Raw genomic sequence first — 17,822 nt, 5'->3', positions numbered from 1 at the left:
ATTTCTTTTTTTTAATATTTTTTTTAATTTTCCCACTGTACAGCAAGGGGGTCAGGTTATCCTTACATGTATACATTACAATTACATTTTTCCCCCACCCTTTCTTCTGTTGCAACATGAGTATCTAGACAAAGTTCTCAATGCTATTCAGCAGGATCTCCTTGTAAATCTATTCTAAGTTGTGTCTGATACGCCCAAGCTCCCGATCCCTCCCACTCCCTCCCCCTCCCATCAGGCAGCCACAAGTCTCTTCTCCAAGTCCATGATTTTCTTTTCTGAGGTGATGTTCATTTGTGCTGGATATTAGATTCCAGTTATAAGTGATCTCATATGGTATTTGTCTTTGTTTTTCTGGCTCATTTCACTCAGGATGAGATTCTCTAGTTCCATCCATGTTGCTGCAAATGGCATGATGTCATCCTTTTTTATGGCTGAGTAGTATTCCATTGTGTATATATACCACATCTTCCGAATCCAATCCTCTGTCGATGGACACTTGGGTTGTTTTCATGTCCTGGCTATTGTGAATAGTGCTGCAATGAACATGCGGGTGCACGTGTCTCTTTTAAGTAGAATTTTGTCCGGATAGATGCCCAAGAGTGGGATTGCGGGGTCATATGGAAGTTCTATGTATAGATTTCTAAGGTATCTCCAAACTGTTCTCCATAGTGGCTGTACCAGTTTCCATTCCCACCAACAGTGCAGGAGGGTTCCCTTTTCTCCACAGCCCCTCCAGCACTTGTTATTTGTGGATTTATTAATGATGGCCATTCTGACTGGTGTGAGGTGGTATCTCATGGTAGTTTTGATTTGCATTTCTCTTATAATCAGCGATGTTGAGCATTTTTTCATGTGTTTGTTGGCCATCAGGAACTCAGCTCATTTCTATGGGCAGATGCAAAGGTCTGGGCTTACTGGAATCCCTCCTCTGATACGCACCTCAGCTATGGGACTACTCTGTTTCCTTCCTGAATCCACACAGGGCTCACCAGCTCTCCCTGGGGAGTGGCTGCACTCATAAATGACTGTGGCTTTTTTTAAAGAATAGCCCAAGGGTGCTATTTCAGATCGCTCTGAATTACCACCCCAAAGAGGAAAGAGGGAATATCAGGATTTATGTGTTAAAGGTGAAGGGGGAGGTGATGCAGCCTTGCACTCATTTCACAGAAGTTTGCTGCTGGTCTCATGAAGGTCGTTACTAGTCATGAGGAACAGACATCACCATGAAGGATTTTAATGGTTTTCTAACAGTGAGGAGAGGCGAGAATTGGGCACATAAAATCTTCTCTTAAAAATGTCTGACTATCTGAAGATATTTTATCTGAGTTTTCAAAGAGCACAGAGTGTTTCACTCCTGATCTGAGGGTCAACAGATGCAGTGGCTCATGATTTCATCCATGGAGAGGCAGATGGCAAGTGACAGCAAGTGCCAAACTCCAGTTCATAGGAGGCAGAAGGGAACTATAGCATAACCTCAATGAGAATACATTACTTAAGGGGATCCATGGAAAGACCAGTGGGATTTCAACTGTGGGGATAGAATGAGAGTCTGGAATGGCACAGAGACCACAGGAGCAAAAGTAAATTAGCTCAGGAAGTCGTTGTGAAATGTGAGCCATGTGGTTTGCATGAACTTGAGGTGTAGGCAGTGGAGAAGGAGGCAGGGGACAAGGGCTAACCCTGACCAGGGAGGGTCGTGTCCACTGCAGCACAGCTTTTCCACTGAGAAGAGCAGCTAGTGGGTGTGTAGAGAGTCCTCAAAAAGCAGCAAAGCTGTGATTAGGTTAGCAGAGTGTGGCTTTGCAGTCTGTGTACAGAGGAAGCAGGACAGGAAATCTGGAGCCATGAGTCCCTTGGAGGTTTAGCTAGGAAGAAACAAAGCTGTCAGTATCCATAGGTGATGTGTGTGTCTACACAGAAATCCCAAGAGAACCTAAAATCGAGTTATTTGAATTTTAGAAATGTCGTTAGGTAAACCAAATGTGTTGTATACACATATTGGGACACTGGCCTTAAAATGAAGGAAATTATCATACATGCTACAACATGGATGAACCTTGAAGATACTAGGTTAAGTGAAATAAGCCAGTCCCAGAAGGTCAGATATCCACTTATACGCAGTATCTAGAATAGTCAGATTCACAAGAGACAGAACTTAGAGTGGTGGCTGCCCAGGGCTGGGGAGAGGTAAATAGGGAGTTAGTGTTAAAGGCTGTGAAGTTTCCGTTTGGGAAGTTTAGTTCTATAAACGGCAAGTAGAGATGGTTGCACACTATTGTGACTATAGCTAATGCCATTTCAAAGTGTGGCTAATCTAAGTTATGTGCTATTTTATTTATTTTAACAAGAGAATTAAAGGGAGTCCCTGCTGTGGTGCAGTGGGGTCAGGGGCATCTCTGCAGCACCAGGATGCTGCTTTGATCCCTGGCCCAGGCAGCGGGTTAAAGGATCCGGTAATGTGGGAGTTCCCATTGTGGCTCAGTGGTAACAAACCCAACTAGTCCATGAGGATGCAGGTTCCATCCCTGGCCTCACTCAGTGGGTTAAGAATCTGGCGTTGCTGTGAGCTGTGGTGTAGGTTGCAGATACAGCTCGGATCCAGCGTTGCTGTGGCTCTGGCATAGGCCAGCAGCTGAGGCATGGATCACAGCTGCCGCTCGGATCTGATCCCTTGCCTGGAACTCCATATGCTGCAGGGCAGCCAAAAAGGAAAAAGAAAAAAATATGTAATTAAAGAAAGTATGGGAGTTCCCGTCGTGGCGCAGTGGTTAGCGAATCTGACTAGGAGCCATGAGGTTACGGGTTCGATCCCTGGCCTTGCTCGGTGGGTTAAGGATCCGGTGTTGCCGTGAGCTGTGGTGTAGGTCACAGACGCGGCTTGGATCCTGTGTTGCTGTGGCTCTGGCGCAGGCTGGCAGCTACAGCTCCGATTGGACCCCTAGCCTGGGAACCTCCATATACCATAGGAGCAGCCCTAGAAATGGCAAAAAGACAAAAAAAAAAAAAAAGAGAAAGTATGTGTATAAATAAGAAACTTGGAAACAGGAAAACATTTGCTACATTATTAGAGTAGTAATGTTGTGGGTAACTTTCTTCTGTATTTGTTGCTACAAAGTGTTTTCAAAGAATAAAAACTTTAAAGAAAAAAAATGGATATAGGACCTAAATAGATCTTTCTCCCCCTCAAAAAGATATACAAGTGACCAATAAACACAGGACAATATGCTTAAAATGCCTAGTCATTAGAGAGATGCAAATCAAAATCAAAATGAAATACCACTTCAAACATACTAGCATAACTGTCATAAAAACAATTTTTTTTAAAGAGAAAATAAGGGTGAGAAAAACTGGAACTTTCATACTCTGCTGGTGGGAATATAATATGGTGCAACTGCTTTGGAAAATGGTCTAGCAGTTCCTCAAAAAGTTAAACATGGAGTTACCATGTGATCCACCAATTTCATTGCTATGTACATACTCAAGAGAGGTGAAAACACATGTCCACACAAAAACCTGTGCATGAGTATTCATAGCAGCATTATTCATAATAGCCACAGGTAGAAACAGCCCAAATGTCAATTAACTGATGAATATGTAAATGAAAAGTGGCAAATCTATTCAATGGAAACTTTTTTTTTTTTTTTTACCATAAAGAATGAAGAGAAGTATGTGGGAATACTCTATACTTTCCATTCAATTTTCCTAAGAGGCAGCTGGAAAAAAATAGTCCATTAATAAAAAAAAAAAGATTGAAGGAGAAAGGGGAATGAAGTATTAATACTGCTATAAAAAAATACCAGAGATGGGTGGTTTAAACCAGGGACATTTATTTCTCACAGTTCTGGAGGTTGGAAAGTCTGAGATGAAGGTTCTAGCAAATTTGATTCCTGGTGAGAGCCCTCGTCCTGTCTCACAGATGGTCCCCTTTTTGCTATATTCTAGAATGGTGACCAGAGGGAGCCCTGGTATCTCTTTCTCTTCTATAAGGGCACTAATCCCATCGTAAGGGCTCCGCCAGACTTAGATGAGATGGTTTCCACCACCCCAGGATTTCATCTAAACCAAACACCCAAAGGCCCCACCTTCTAATGCCATCACATTGGGGGTTAGGGTTGCAACCTATGAATTGGGGGGTGGCAGAAACATCCCATCCATGATAATTACTACATTAGAAGTAACATGCTACAACATGAATGAATCTTGAAAACATTTTGCTAGGCGAAAGAAGCCAGACACAAAATATCATATGATTCCATTGCTATGACATGTCCAGAATAGGCAAATCTAGAAGACGGAAAGCAGGTTAGTGATTGTCAGGGACTGGGAAGAGGGGAGAGATTAATGGATACAGGGTTTTCTTGCTTGCTTGCTTGCTTGGTTTTTAGGGCCACACCCACGGCATATGAAAGTTAAGTTCCCAGGCTAGGGGTTGAATCGGAGCTACACCTACACCTGCATCTGCAACCTACACCACAACTCACTGCAGTGCTGGATCCTTAACCCACTGAGTGAGGCCAGAGCTCAAACCTGCATCCTCATGGATCCTAGTCAGATTCGTTAACCACTGAGCCAAGAAGGGAACTTCCTACTGGGGTTCCCTTTCTTTTGAGGTGGTGGAAACATTCTTGAAATAGATAGTGGAGATGGTTGCATAACATTATGAATTCATTAAATGTCATTGGATTATATACTTTAAAATTGCTAAAACGGTAAATTTTATCCTGTGTGTATTTTATCACAATAAAAAAATACTCTCATTCATTTTTTAAAAGGTGACTACATACTCTAGAGAAACTTTTTGCAAATGTGCACAAGAAGACACATTTCCAATTGCAAACTTTAGTTAGCAGGGAGAAAAGAGACACTTATCTATCACACTCAGCAATGTACTAAACTGTAGTTCCTTCATATCCTGAAGAGCTAAGCAACAGTACATGAATATTCACAGCAGCGTGATAGGCACAGGTAGAAACAGCTTAAATATGTATCAACTGATGCCTGGATAAACAAAAGGTGGTACCCCCTTAAATCTGCCCTGCACCTGCCCCCACCACCCGGCCAACCCTCCTTGTCTTCCATTCCCAGCTCCAGTCAGCACTTTGTGGGGCTTCTCACAGAGGATGAGGCCATCTCCACGGTCCATCCAAGCTCTGTGCACCCTCCCCTCCCTGCAAACAGCCTCCCTTCCCACCCCTCAGGCCTAGGAGTGAACACATTCTGGTGCAGTCCTCCAGAAAATGTGTCTGGGATCCGGCCTGTGTAGGCTCTGAAGGCAGGAGTGGGACCATTTGGACCAGAAATTCTGGGGTCCTGTGTTTCCAAAAATGGGTCTAGAAATGGAGAGGGGCTTGGCCAGAAGAAGGCTGGAGTGGGGTGCTCTAGGTCATGGGGTCCAGGGCAGACCTTTGGTTGCTCATGTCTATAGGTGATACTAGATTTAGATAGCTGTGCTCTGTTGTTTCCAGAATCTTACAATCAAAGCAATGTTATAACACTTTGGAATCACCATTTCAGCCCTGCAAAGAATAGTGAACTTAATAGGCTTCCTCTGAAAGACTTTGTTGGTTGATCAAGACACAAGAATGACAAAGTTGGGTTTTTGGGTTTTTAACTGAAGTATAGTTGATTTACAATGTTGTGTTAGTTTCATGTGTACAGCACGATGATTCAAATACACATACACACACATATTCATTTTCAAATTCTTTTCCATTGTAGGTTATTATAAAATACTGAATATAGTTCCCTGTGCTATTCAGTAAATGCTTACTGTTTATTTTATATATAGTAGTATGTGTGTATGTCAACCCCATACTCCTAATCTACCCCTCCTCCCCCCTTCTCCCCTTCAGTAACCATAAATTTGTTTTCTAAGTCTGTGCATCTGTTTCTATTTTGTAAATAAATTCATTTGTATCATTTTTTTAAATTCCACATATAAATGATATCATATATAATATCTAACTTATTTCATTCTGTATGATAATCTCTGGTTGCTTCCATCTTGCTGAAAATGGCACTATTCAACTCCTTTTTATGGCTGAATGGTATCCAGTATATATGTGTGTGTGTGTGTGTGTGTGTGTGTGTGTGTATACATCTTTATCCATTCATCTGTCAGTGAACATTTAAGTTGCTTCCATGTCTTGGCTATTGTAAATAGTGTTGCAGTGAACATTGGGGTGCATGTATCTTTTTGTCCATGCCCACAACATGTGGAAGTTCCCAGGCCAGGGACTGAAACTTTGCCACAGCAGTGACAATTCTGGATCTTCAACCCACTGCGCCAGGAGAGAACTCCTGCATGTATCTTTTTGAATTAGAATGTTCATCTTTTCTGGATATATGCCCAGGAGTGGAACTCCTGGATCACATGGTACAAAAAAATGGTTTTTCACAGTTTTCAGTTAGTGCCACCAGTGGTTTTGCACCAGCAATGGCCCATGAGCAGAATTCTGAAAGCTGGACTTCCATGTAAGTCCTGGTAGATAAAGTGGCTCTTTTTCTCAAGACAGTCATGTCACTTCTGTCAACGTCCAGGCCCAGTGTGCTACATTCTCATATTCCTGGATGAAGCTGACTTTGCAGGAACCACGATGTCACTTCTTAGCTCCTCAGCTTCCTAGGTGTCCTTTTTCCATTCACAGAATGGCTTTTGAACTGCAGTTTTTCATTAACAAGGACCAGCCATGACCTTGTACATCAAAAGGAGCTACAGTTGGTCAACTTTTCCTCCAGCACTCTGCTCATCCCATTTCAAGAAGGAAACTCCTAGAAAAGCGCATTGCAAATGTATTCTTATTATTGATATAATGAACTTTATTAGCTCCTTCCTATTAATGATGTGGGGACCTAAGCATTTTAATCAGAAGTCCTCATTTTGAATTCTCGCTGCCATTTGTTTCTGGTACATTGGGTTCCTGGGCTTTTTTCTGAAAAGGCAGGGGATGAAAGGCAGTGTCTCCATCTGAGGGGAAATTAAGCCTGAGAAGTTATTACAGACCCAGGTGAACTGGAAATGAAATAAACAGTCACTGTACTCCAAATAGGAAACCACTAATTAGATTTTCAGGTTTGGCATAAATGCCTCCTAAGCTGCATGTTAATACAGGAACTCACTCTATATTGATTCAATTTGCTTGAATCAAAGGATGCACTGGCTGGATGTGTCCCCAGAGGTTTAATTGTGCTGGGCAACCCATAGCAACGGTTGTATTGAAATGTAAATAACACCTTGAGCCCTCATTTGCATCTACAGTGCTTGGAAGCTGGTCATTCTAAATTATTACTTTCATCTTTTTCTTGACCTTGGGAAAATGTCAAAAATGGCCAGAACTCATTCCCAGGTCAGACAAGCACATACATCTAATATTAACTATGCACAAAGCCGATCCATAAATTTCAGTCCCTGTACCAGTCTGAGAATTCTTTAAGAAACTTCAGCCATCAAATAGACCTTAGTAAGGATGTGGGGTCGATAAGCCTTAGGGATGGCATCAGGTGACTGAAAGCTCCAAGAGCATGATCTACTTTTGACAATTGCATTACTGCTGGAAAGAAGCAGGAAGGCTCAGAAGAGAGCTCACCAAGAGCATGGATAAAGAAAAGGGGACAGAGGAAAATAAATGCAAAGTGGGGAACTATTTGCTTGGTAGAAATGCAACACAGGACATTATAGCACTTGAAGACAGCCTAAATTTTCATCTTGACACAGCTGAACTCAGTCCACCACCAGCAAAAATGGAGAGCCAATTGACATACACTCAGAGCTCAGAGAGCTCAGAGAGCAGGGCCAATATTTATACACAGTTCTCCTTGGGTTAGCTGTCCATCCAGCAGCTCTTCTCAGTTGGAAGAGTGGTGGCTGCCTGATTTTGAATTTCCTCTACCCCACTTTCCTAGAAAGGAAAACAAACTCAACAATGAAACAATGAGGAGACCCTGGCAAGAGTAAGAGACAGGGTGTAGGGAAAAGGAAGAAGGAAGTCTACCAAAAAGGAATAAAGTCAATCAAGCTTCTCCTAAATCGGTGATTCTTAAAGAGTAGCACCTGGATTCTCAACATCCAAGTTATTTGGGAACTTGTTGGAGATGCAAATTCTCAGGCCCCACCACAGACCTACTAAATCAAGAACCTGGGGGTAGTTCCAGCAGTCTGTTTTTCACAAGCCTTCGGGGTGATTCTGAGGCAAGCCAGAGATGGAGGACCATGGTCTTAAGTCATCTCCCCAAGACTGTGCCCCTTTCCCAGCCCAGCCAAGGAAGCCCCAGCAGCCCCAGCATGGATTTTTTTGTGCATCTTGATAGATACCATTTGTACTGACAACTGAAGACAAATTGAATTTTCTCCTCGCCATCTCTACAGGATATAGTTTACCACACAGAGCCCTTTTCTATATGCCACAGGCTCTGGAAACATGACCACAAAAGGTATAATCATGTAATGTTGCTGTTACAAGCTCCATTCCATTTACTCTGAGATGTCAGTAAAAATTGCTTCTGTCAGAGTGCGGGCCTCGGGAAGGAGAAAGGTCCATTGGAGTGTGGCTGGAGCTGACGGATGATCATTGCTGTAGGCTGTGGATGGAAACCAGGCAGGGCAGAGAGCTTGACATAGGGAGGGCCTTTGGACAGGGGATAAATACAAGGATTGGGAGGGGCTCACAGACCCAGGGGTGGTGGATCAGGTGCTCAGAAGGGACCCTACTAAGACAAAGCACTCCTTCCAGGCTCACAATTATACTTACGATGAATAAGACCCAAAGCCGTGCTCAGTCTCTGCTCAACATCTCTGCTTGGAGACAATACAGATCCAGGTATCCTTGAAATATTTATACTCAAAGTTTCCCTTAACCTAATTACAGTCACTTCATCGTAATTGGGTTAAGTGTCTTTGCTTGCTTTTTTTTCTTTTAAAGTTTTATTGAAGGGTAGTTGATTTACAGTGATGTGATAATTTCTGTCATACAACAGAGTAATTGAGTTCCACACATACCAAGTGTATGTACTGTCAATCCTTATCAATCTCTAGCCCAGAGGGTTGGATTTTTTTTGATTTGCATTTCTCTTATTTCCTTCTCAGTATCTATTTTCAGCTTTTTCTCTTCAGCTTCCCTCAGAAAATGGGGCAGAATTGTCAGCTGACTCTGTGTCTTAATGGACTACCGTTTCCCTCTCCCTGTCTTCTTTTTTTTTTAAGCCTGTGTGTTTACATTATGTAATCATAGCTATGAGAATGAGCCCTTGCTTCACTAAATCATGTGCCGATGGATTTGAGGTAATGAGCAAAGTGTAGTCAAGTTCAGTGCTTTTTAATAAATATTGCCAGTGAGCTTCTGCCCTGGAGTGCCACAACGAGACGGCCATCCTCGTCACAGGGGCTTATGGCAGGGCCACGACGTGTACTCGGAGCTCCCTCCAGCTCTTGAATTCTATAAGGCAGGCCAGTTTCATCTGGGCGCTGCCTCAACCTTTGCTTGCCTTGTTTTCAGCACAGGACTCTAGTGCAAATTGAGCTCCCTTTCTAGTCTTGGCCCCAAGGGGCATCTGTCTCCCCACAGGTGTACATCAGCATGTCATTGCTTTTCTCAACTGTTGAGCATTTGGTTCAATGGCTACCCCTTGGATTTTTCTGTTTGGTACCTATTCCTTCTGCATAGATGGTCCTCAAAACACAGTCTGTGTTCCCACTCCTTGGGACATTTACATATTGATCTCTCTGTTTAAGACACTGCTCTCCTAGAAAATATCCCTTAGAAAGCCTCCCCTGAGCTTCCCCAGAAAAGCAAATACTTCTTTATCTGTGCTCTCATTATACTTTGTACTTGTGACAGACCTTTAGGGAAGTCTTCACATTGGTTTAGAATCACTTATTTACATGTCTGTTTTAAGAGACACTGAGGTGTTTAAAAACAGCTGCTGTATTAGGGTCTCCAGAGAAACAGAACCAATAGGTTGTACACGTGTGTGTTTTCAAAGTAATTTATTTGAAGGAATTGGTTCATGTAATGATGGAGGCTTGGTGAATTAGAAATCCGATTGGGGAGGCTGACAGGCTGGAGATTCAGGCAAGAGTTACAGTTTGAGGCACCCTGCTATAGAAGCAGAAATAGCTGGTGTTGCAGATCAAATCTGAAGGTCATCTGCCAACAAATTCCCCTCTGGGTAGGCGGTCAGTCTTTTGTTCTATTCAAGCCTTCAACTGATTGGACAAGGCCCACCCACATTATGGAGGGCAATCTGCTTTACTCAAAATTCATCATTTTAAATGTAAATCTCATCCAAAATCAGTCTCGTAGAAACATCCAGAACAATGTTTGACCAAATATCTGGGCACAGCGGCCCAGAACAGTTGACACATAAAATTAATCATCATAGGAACTAGATCTCATTTATCTTTGACATCCTCAGCATCCAGCAAGTGCATAATATAAAAGGCGTTTGTTGAATGAATGAAGAGAGAAAAAAACATTCTCAGAGGTTTGAAACATCCAGTTTAGTATGACCTGACATTTTCTTTTTGACTTGCCAGTGTAACTACAAAAACCCCTTAAAAAATAAAATAGCTGTGTCCCATTTAGAGATTGATGGACAATCTGGACCTGTAGACAGAAATGTTACGAGCAAATCCTGTAAAGGGAAACATAAGCCTGTGTCCAGGAATGAGAAAGGCTCTGTCATGTCCATCCCTACAGTTAAAACCAGGTGCTATTTCCATTTATGGCTCTTCTTCTTCCCTGGGCCTCTGAGTGAGGATGGAAATACATCCAACAAGGACTTTCAGACTAATCCCTGGGCATACTCTGCACTTTCTCTTCCATCTCTATTGCTCTTAAGCCACATGAATCACAGGTACAGATTGTAATAGATGGAGTACAAGGTTTTGTCCAGTAAATTCAGAGAGGCCACACCCCACTTTCCCATCCTTTGATCTGTGTTTGACTCTTCAAACTTTTTATATAGTCCCTGAAGGAAGGGTGAGAAAAGAAGGGGATTGGGGGTGCCACTACAAATTGTACTAAGATTATACTTAAAAGTAATAGAATGGGAGTTCCCGTTGTGGCTGAGTGGAAACAAATCTGATTAGCATTCATGAGGACGCAGGTTCAATCCCTGGCCTCGCTCAGTGGGTTAAGGATCCGGTGTTGCTGTGAGCTGTGGTGTAGGTCACAGACATAGCTCAGATCTGATGTTGTTATGGCTGTGGTGTAGGCTGGCGGCTATAGCTCCAATTCTACCCCTAGACTGGAAACCTCCATATGCTACAGGTGCAACCCTAAAAGGACAAAAGACCGAAAAAAAAAAAAAAAAGTAATAGAATGTCCTTGAAAGACCAGTGTCTATAATGATATAACAGATAGACACATGTGAGCACTCTATAGAACCATGATATGATCCTGGAGTTGTTTGGGGATTTGATTTATTGCAGCCTTTTAAAATGACATCAGTGAATTTAGGTCTCACCTTGGGACTCATTTTTGTGTTTTTGATAGGGCACTGAGGTTGTGAAGAAGAACAAAGTGTCTGAGCACTTTTTCATTCAGTCAAAGCCATTTATGGGAGCCCTGTGCTCAGCCATGAAGTTGACTAAGGCCCCGCCTCCACATTCAAAGAGCCTGTGAGGGGAGGCAGCCATATACAGATGGTTTAGTAGCATTATCTGTGATAACAGAAAACTGGAAACCAACCAAATATCTCCATCAAAGAGAGCATAGAAAAATAATCATGGAGGAGGCCCATAAACCCTAAACTTTGGAAACTATAAGCAATTTCATAACTGATTTGGTAGCAGGGCCTGACCTGAACTAACATCAAGCTATTTAGTATGTTTATTATTCCATTTAATGTGAATATTTCCTGCATTTTAACCAGTAATATTCATATGTTTGATTACAAAATGTCTCTCAAGACCTTAACTCTAGGATGGGAGAGGGTACGTAATTGATAGAATAAACATCCCATTACCTTTATAAAAACCAGCAAAAAAGGCCATATTTGGAAATACCTCTGGCCCCAAGGACTTTTACTAAAGCCTGGAGGACCTGTATACTCATTCTACCAGCAACAAAAATGAATGAGTTACAAATATACATATCAACATGGATGAATCCCAGAAGCATGGTGAGTGAAAGAAAGTCATCCATTGAAAACAAACCTATATGGTTACCAAAGGGGAAAGGGTCGGGGTGGGGAGAAGGAGGGATTGAGAACTTAGGATGACATATACACATTATGCTATATGGGACAGATGGTCAACAGGGACTAGCCATATAGCGCAGGGAACTCTACTCAAAATTCATGAGCACCTACACAGAAGGGGTGTGTAGATGTGTGCATATGCATTAACTGTATAGCAAAAAAAAAATATTGTAAATCAACTGTACCTCAATAAAAATTTTTTGAAAGAACAAAGGAAAAAAGTCACAGAAGAAAACATTTGGTACGATACATGTTTCCTAAAATTCAAATGCTAACAAACTTATCACTGTATTGCTTGGGAAGGTATACATTGTACCAGTAACTAAAAGCAAAGGAATCATAAACATGTCCTGAGTGGTGGCTCCTCTTTGGAGCAGAGGAGCCCACAGTTTAAAAGTGATGGAGTAGGTAGTGTGTTGGTAGCACCCTGGCACAGATGCTTGTTAAAGCCTCTGCAGGCAAGGAACCCACTTGGAGCCACTAAGAGAACATTCGAGGAGAGCTGGTTGGAGTGTGAGAGGGGGTTATGGACTCTTGTATTTGGGGGTCTGCCATAGACCTCCAACAATGACTTCTTTGCAAAGTCATAGTATTGAACCTGTGTCTATCAGGACCGTAGATTTTGTTTTCTAGATTTTCCTCTCCCTTTGTCCTAGATTTAACCTCACATGCCCTGATTAGACTATAGCGGATGTGGTTCAGATAGAAGCTGGCAACAGGGGATAAAAATAAAGGCTGTAGTTGTATGGGGACCTCTGATGAGAAAGGGTGCAATTAAAATTCTCCAGTCAACAGGAAGCCAGAGTATAAATGATTCATTCTAAATTTGCAACCCTGAATGTATGAGCATTTCAAACAATTTATGAGAATTGCTAATGAGAATACAAACCAACTTGACATTCAGAACAGTTATCCTCATTAAAAACTAATCACAATTTCTACTCACAGTCCCCCTACCTCATCATACTTTTGTACACAGAAGATGCCTTATTGAATCTGACTGTGATGGGTACAGCCTGAGGATGGAATTGCAGAATTCTTAAGTGTCATACATTTTACAGTTAGATGGTAGTGCCCTCAGTGGTACTTGGGCATTTAGACGTGATTAGAAACAGTTAATGAAGGAAAATTATATTTATCACGTGGTCCTTATTGAAACTCACTGCATATTTTCATCCATCCATCCATCCTTCCATCCACTCATTCATTCCTTAGACAATGTTCTAGGCACAGTGCCAGACACTGGAGGTAGAAAGTTGGATGTGGTCCATGCCCTTAAAAGGGCACCCTGTTAGTAGGAGATAACAAAAAACAAAATAGATGGTTATAAACAAGGTAATAAGTGTTGTTACAGAGTAAACACAAAGGCCGCCCATTGCTATGTATTTACAAAATAAAATTTGACTGCTGTTCCCTGGAGAAGTGTGTTAGGAGGACCTAGGATGCTGCTGAAATACAAGGAAGGGCTAGGCAAGGGCAGAAAGGCTCTATTAGAAGGTATTGATGACCCGAGTTTTGAAGAGTGAGTAGGAACCAGCCATGTAAAAGAGGAAAAGGGACATGCACATGAAGGTACAGTTTTGTTCCACATGAAATAAGATTTATTCTTTAGCTTGAAATATTTAACCATGAAGATGTCATGTCTACATCCTATCAGGTCCCTTCATTCTTAAGAAATTTTTAGGTTTTGAGAATCTACAAAGTCCATTTGGACAGAAGAAAATTCCACAAGGTCCCACAGACCAAGTATATCTAATTATCCTGGGGATTCTGAAATTTAAAAGCCTAGAGGGAATAGTAAACTTAAAAGATAATAAAAATAGTTCCCATTACTTGAATGCAACCCTGCAGTGGCATTTATAAAGTGGACAGAGCACTTTATACATAACATCTCAGTGAATCCCTGCAAAAACCAGTAGTGGTTTGTTTTATGGACATTGCAACTAAGGTTTGAAACAATGCATTTACTTGCCCAGACTCACAAAGATAATAAGTGAAGGACCTAGTTTTGTTTGATCCCAAAGCTTCTCTTGAGAGGATAAAAAATAAATTAGGAAATAATAAAGATTTAAGAAATCATATAAAGTTCTCCCTGTTTCCGATCTCTCCAGTTGTGGTTTTGTAGGAGAATCCAATCTATTCTACCGCCTCCCACGACCTGCTGAAAAACCCACTTCTCCCCCAGAGGGGTAATAAGTGTAAAGTAATAGTCTTGAACTTGTATCCTTTTCAACACAATTCAAGTGATGCACATTTTGGAGTATTTCTAATTCTTTCTTATAGGTAAAAACCATCTATATAACTTCCAAAGAAACCTCCAAACAACTCTGGCTTCAATAAAATAATTAGAAGTTATTGGGTGTAGTGGATTTTATTACTAGTAAGAATTACACAAGTATATCCTACTTTCTCTAATATACAACAGCCTAGAAGGAACATATTGTTCAACAACTCAAATGAAAAAATAACACATTGATACTGAACCGCAATATCCCCTGGCATAAAGAGCAAAAATAAGCCTTCACTTTCTCTTTCAAAAATCCTGAACCATTGTTTCAGTAAAGCATTTCTGAGTCACAAACTTGAATTAAAATATATTCTCTTGGAGATCCCGTCATGGCTCAGTGGTAACAAACCCAATTAAGATCCATGAGAACGTGGGTTTGATCCCTGGCCTCAGTCAGTGGGTTAAGGATCCGGCATTGCCATGAGCTGTGGTGTAGGTCACAGATGTGGCTCAGATCCCACATTTTTGTGGCTGTGATGTAGGCCAGCAGCAGTAGCTCCGATTCAATCCCTAGCCTGGGAACTTCCATATGCCGCAGGTGCAGCCCTAAAAAAACAAAATAAAATAAGCAAACAAACAAAAAGTATCCTCTTGTAGTAGTCAAGGTTCTGCAGAGAAATAGAACCAATAGGATGTACATAGAGAGACTTAAGGAATTGGCTCATGCCATCTTGGGGCTGGCCAGACCAAACTCTGCAGGACAAGCTGGTGGGCCTGGGTCTGAGGGAAGAGTTAAGGTTGCATTCTCGAGTGTGAAGGCCTTCTTCCTTGTGGAGGAAGCCGTCTTCCTTGTGGGATCTGTCTTCTCTCTTCAGACCTGTAGTTGACTGAAAGAGGCCCATCCACCTCAATCATAGAGAGCAATCTTCTATACTCAAGGTCTACTGATTTAAATGTTAATCATATCTAAAAAAAAAAAAAAAAACCAAAAAACAAAGAAGAAAAAAACCTTCACAGCAGCATCCAGACTGGTGTTTGACCAGACAGCTGAGTACCACAGCCTAGCCAAGTAGACACATAAAATTACCTGTCACTTCTCTCATTATCCCAAATCTCAGTAAATGGCAGCACTGTGCACCTGAATGCCCAAGTAAGAAGCATGGAATTTTCTAGGTCCTTTCTCTTCCCTCACCCCACAAACCCAAGTCCTAAAAATACTAACTCCCAAATATTTCTAGACTTAGTTCCTTCCTCTTCAACCCCATGCCTACTGCCAAACCTTTGTTTCTTACCTATTTTATTACAATGGTCCCCTAATAGATCTTCTTGCCTCAAATTTATCCTCCTCTTTGAGTTCAAAACCATTAAGCTCATCTTCCATCTTAAAATGCTTCAGGGATTCTTCATTGTTTTCTAGGTAAAATCCAAGCCCCTAAAATATGTCCTAAAGCCCCTTCATGACCTGCCCCCTGACTGATCTCAGCCTTCAGGTCCTTCCACTCATCCTTACCCCAAACCTGGACAGCTACTTGCAGGGGCCAAGCACCTCATAAATTTTTCATATTGCCGTAATAGTTGACATGCTGCTCCCTCCGCTAATCATGTCTTGTCCATATGACAAATGTCTACTCCTCCATCCTCACATCACAGATTTACCTTCTTCCCATCAGGCCCACTTTTACTGTAGACACTTCATATAATACGGAGTTACATTTTCCTTTTTCTGAGTTCCCATGGTATTCAGTTCATACGTCTATCAATCATATTTCATGTACACATGAAAAATATATCTATTTACATGCTTTCCATCACCATTGCTACGTGATCTTTTTTTTCTTTGACTTTTTAAAATTTTATTTTATTGGAGTATAGTTGATTTACAGTGTTGTGTTAGTTTCAGGTGTACAGCAAAGTCATTCAGATTCTTTTCCCATATAGGTTATTACAGAACATTGAGTAGAGTTCCCTGTACTATACAGTAGGTCCTTGTTGGTTTTATTGGTGTGTATATGGTAATCCCAAACTCCTAATTTATCTCACCACCCCCTCAACCACACTTCCACTTTGGTAACCATAAGTTTGTTTTCAAAATCTGTGGATCTGTTTCTGTTTTGTAAATAAGAGCATTGGTGTCATTTATTAAATTAGTTTCCACATGTAAGTGATACGGTATTTGTTTTTCTCTGTCTGACTTATTTCACTTAGTATGATAATCTCTGGTTGCATCATTGTTGCAAGTAGAGTTATTTCATTCTTTTTTATGGCTGAGTAGTAGCCCATTGCATTTTTGTACCATAACTTCTCTACCCTTCTGTTGATGGACATTTAGATTGTTTCCATGTCAGTGCTACAGTGAACACTGGGATGCATGTATCTTTTCAAATTATGGTTTTCTCTGGATATATGCCCAGAAGTGGGATTGCTGGATCATATGTAACTCTATTTTTTACTTTTTTTAGGGAACCTCCATACTGTTCTCTATAGTGGTTGTACCAGTTTACATTACCACCAACAGTACCCTCCATACCCATACCCTCTCCAGCATTTATTGTCTGTAGACTTTTTTTTTTTTTTTTTTTGCTTTTTAGGGCCGCACATGCAGCATATGGAAGTCCCCGGGCTAGGGGTCAAATTGGAGCTGCAGCTGCTGGCCTACACCACAGCCACAGCAACTCTGGATCCGAGCCACATCTGCAACGTATACCACAGCTCATGGCAACACCAGATATTTGACCCACTGAGCAAGGCCAGGGATGAACCCATGTCCTCATGGATACTATTTGAATTTGTTACTGCTGGGCCACAACAGGAACTCCTTCTTTGCAGACTCTTTGTTGATAACCATTCTGACTGGTGTGAGGTGTTACCTCAGGTAGTTTTGATTTGCATTTCTCTAATTAATGAGGTTGTGGTCTTGTTAAAGAATTAGTTTTGGTCTTATTCATCTTCGTAGCCTCAGTTCAAAAGACAAAATCCAGTATGGTGCCCATCACTGAGCAAACATCCAATAAATGTTTGCAATGGCCTTTTTATTTATTTATAAATATCTCCTTCTAGACTTACGCTCTTTAAAGAAAATAATTTATGTCTCTTTGGTTTACCAGTGCTCAGCATAGTGCCTGGCATATAGGAGAGTTCTAATAAAGATTTTTCTAATGAATGAGCACCTTAGCTATTAAGTTTGATCATCTCAACTTCACATATTCTCTCTATTCCTTGTCCTGAAGTCTTCAGCTAGGTGTAAAGGTTCTCATTGGCATGGACTAGGCTTCTCTTTTTTTGTTATTCTTTCTCTTCCCCCACCCATCCTAGGGCCTGGCACAGGCCCAAGTACATGTTAGAGGCTCAATTAATACTTGCTCATTAAATGATAAATAGGTTTTACACTTGCATATTA

General features: G+C 41.4%; 2 protein-coding genes across 2 annotated transcripts in view; one reads left to right on the top strand and one right to left on the bottom strand.

The window, feature by feature from the left end:
- LOC146399759 (uncharacterized) overlaps positions 1 to 17,822 on the top strand; it is a 113,590-nt gene that overhangs the window by 75,762 nt on the left and 20,006 nt on the right. The window lies entirely within an intron of this gene.
- The window catches only part of ANKRD42 (ankyrin repeat domain 42), a 151,127-nt gene continuing 138,896 nt past the window's right edge, over positions 5,592 to 17,822 (bottom strand). Inside the window, exon 12 of the transcript XR_014814806.1 lies at positions 5,592 to 6,771. The gene's annotated coding sequence lies outside the window, so the exon portion shown is untranslated. The remainder of the gene's footprint in view (positions 6,772 to 17,822) is intronic.

Source organism: Sus scrofa, chromosome 9 (assembly GCF_054392235.1).
Source record: "Sus scrofa isolate SSC_HxYL_T2T_F1_AM1 chromosome 9, Sscrofa_HxYL_maternal_Yorkshire_Landrace_v2.0, whole genome shotgun sequence".
In the NCBI taxonomy this organism is placed as follows: domain Eukaryota; kingdom Metazoa; phylum Chordata; class Mammalia; order Artiodactyla; family Suidae; genus Sus; species Sus scrofa.
Note: the sequence above shows the minus strand (reverse complement) of the source record. Positions and strands in the feature narration are given on the sequence as shown.